Source organism: Apium graveolens, chromosome 5, assembly GCF_009905375.1.
Source record: "Apium graveolens cultivar Ventura chromosome 5, ASM990537v1, whole genome shotgun sequence".
In the NCBI taxonomy this organism is placed as follows: domain Eukaryota; kingdom Viridiplantae; phylum Streptophyta; class Magnoliopsida; order Apiales; family Apiaceae; genus Apium; species Apium graveolens.
The window spans coordinates 51046520-51049678 of record NC_133651.1 but is presented as its reverse complement, the minus strand read 5'-3'; positions in this window follow the sequence as shown (position 1 = coordinate 51049678).

Genomic DNA, 3159 nt, shown 5'->3' with positions numbered 1-3159 from the left:
ACAATCAAGGGTGATGTTGAGGAGATGAAGAAGGCCATCTCAGATAAGATGGATTCTAAGCTTCCAGAAGCTACAATGCTTGACATCAAGAGGCAATTAAGGAAAAATTCTGATCTTGCAACCAAGATAGATGCCTTGGATACAAGAATGTCACCCATGGAAGCATCTTTAACAGCCATTCATCTTCATCAAGCCCAACAGACAAATTTACTTCAAAAACTGGTGGCTACTCAAACCCCCTCCTCTAGGGGGAGAAAGGACCAAGTGAGGGGGAAAGGCTTCAAATTCAAATTAGTAAAACAATTGTGACTTCAATTACTATTTCAAAACCACCAGCTACAAACAGTATAGATCTGATAAATGCAGCAGCAGCCAACATTAGAGCAGCTGAAATGAAGCAGTTGAAGCCAATCAACTGGGAGAAGATTGATGAGGATATACAAAAGAAGTTTGGACTAGTAAAGGAGCTAGTAAAGTTAGCCATCCATCACTCTCAAGTCAAGCAAATTTTTGTGAATGAGATTAACATGAACTATCTGGAAAGGGGACAACAATCCTGCATCAAATCTCCAAAGGCTGAAATAATTCTGAAACCAAGGGTGAACTATCTAAAATAATCATTTAAGAACCCTTTGGATACTGTGTATGAGACACCTAAGCCTGATGAAAAGAAGCTTCTTTCAAGGTCAATTACTTTCTACAAAGATCCAGCTGATTCAGCTTCGAAAAAGAGAATTGCTAAAATTTTCAGGAATGGGAAAGAAATTTGTATGGTGGCTGGACATCCTCAATTTGCTCAAGCAAAGAGAGAAGAAAAGGCTAGATTGAAGCAGGAAAAGAAGCAAGATGCTCTAGATGCTAAAAAGGCTAAACAAAAGAAAAAGCAAATTGCTATCTTGGCCAAGCTACATGCTATAAATTCATCACAATAAATTCTTGCTCAGCCATCTGAAATCATTGAATCTCAAGATCCAAAGAAGCAAGTTGAACAACATAAGAAGTCTCCAAGAATCAAGGAATTGGTGAAAAGAACCAAAAGGAAACTGGAAATTGTTGATAAGGAATTGGAGAATCAGTTTCCCAAGGAATCCACTCCAACTACAACTCAAGCATCAAAACCCTCTATGGCATTTGAAGATATCAAGGTAGTGGATCCTTACAGAAACATTCATGGTGAACCTATTGTGCCTAAGGATGAGCCAATAGAATGGGAGAACATACCAAATCCTGACTTCAATCTGCCAATCCTTAACAATCCAAAGAGAACAAAGTCAAGAGCAGTCAAGAAAGTGAAGTTGTCACCTCTAAAATCCAAATCTCTAGTCAAAACTCAATCTAAAGTCATAAAAGAAGATTATATGTACTTTTGTGACATCAAGGAATTTCCTGATCTAAACCTCTATTTAGATGAACTAGATGAAGTGAGAGGAATTGATGTATACAGAAACTTACCTGAAAGGTTAGTGTTCAAGTACAAGGGAGGAAAGGAGATTCAGTGGCCACTCCACATGATCTTTCAAGAAAGCCAAGCTGTACTGATTAAGGTTTATTCATCTTTCAAGAAGAACTTTGGGTTCAATATTACTGCAATAAGATTGGTTCTGAAGAAGATTGAAGAACTAAGGAGTGTTAGAGCTAAAGATGCACTCCCAAAGACTCTAATCATCCCTTACACAGGGAGAAGAGCGCATCTAAGGCCCTACTGGCTGATGGAGTTCATGGATGACAAAGGAGTGAGAAGATTTTTCAGATTGAAAGACCAATTGAGCATCTCTAGCAATGAGACTCTCTTGGAAATGCAACAAAAGCTAAATCTCTCAGAATCTGATGAACTGGAATTTCACAGGCAGCTCCAAAATCAGATTGAAGAAAATAACAGAAAGCTTGGAAAGAGATCCAGACCTTCAAGGAACTAGATAAATTTGCTCAGGCTAGAGGAGCACCCTGAAAATGACTGTGAGCTAAACTTTGTACATTTTGTTAATTGAAGCACTTTACAGTTTTATCTATCTACTTTCCAAGGTGTATTTTTAGGGTGTTTTGTTATCATCAAGTATCTCTTAATTTGTGGCTAAAATTCCAGTAGACATAAATTGGGGGAGATTGTTGTGTATATGTTATGAACTTGATGATTTTATTAACAAAACACCTTGGTAGATTTTACTTAATGAAATTGTAGCACTCGACGAATAAGGATTATAGTCCCGACGGATGACTCAATATAGTCCCGACAGATGATGATTTATTATCCATCGAGTGAGTAGCTTATGTAACAATAAGTCTGTAGTACATTTCTGCATACACATTGTTTAGAATCTGTAGTAGTACTTAAGTCATGTTGACTTTAACTAGATATGCAGAATAGGTTGATAATTTTACATATGTGATGTCTTGTAATTCTGCATAAATGAAATGAAGTCAAGTGCCTGATTGCTACCCGACGGATAAACAATAATGAATTCGATGGATGATCAACAACCCGACGGATGATCAATAACTCGACGGATGATCATGAACCCGACGAATAAAGAATTCAAATATCTGTTGACAGTGACAACACAGTCACATGCGTCGAGTGTATGCAAATGGAATGTGGTAGCCTATTCAACTGGGTTTTCGAGAACAAAGAAGCATTACCATTTCCATGCTATTATGAAGATATTCAAAGATGCTGGAATAGAGTAATGAAGTAGTATTGTATTAGACTTGATAGTTTTTGTTTTATTTTCCTGTCTTATTACTTTGTAATCTTGGTGATATATAAACCAAGAAGCAGCAAATAGAATAGTAACTAAGGAACTAAGAAACTCAGACAGATAGAGAGAAACATTTGTAAGCTATATTCTTAGCATTTCTCTCATTCCTAGTTGTTATCATTTTGTAAGCAGCTGTGAGCTTTTTGCACACAGAGTTCTCTCGATATATATTATATATATCTCTGGTGGAATCATTCAAATCCACCACAAAGTTTTTAAAGACTCTTGTTTTTAATTACTTGTGTTTTGATTCATTTCAAGTAACTATTCCGCATTCTGTTAATCAATTCACACTTATATATATATTTGAGTTAGAACATTTTTATTCAAGAAAAAGTTTCAAGAATTCCATTCAACCCCCCTTCTGTAATTCTTGTTACATTGTTAAGGGCCTAACAATATA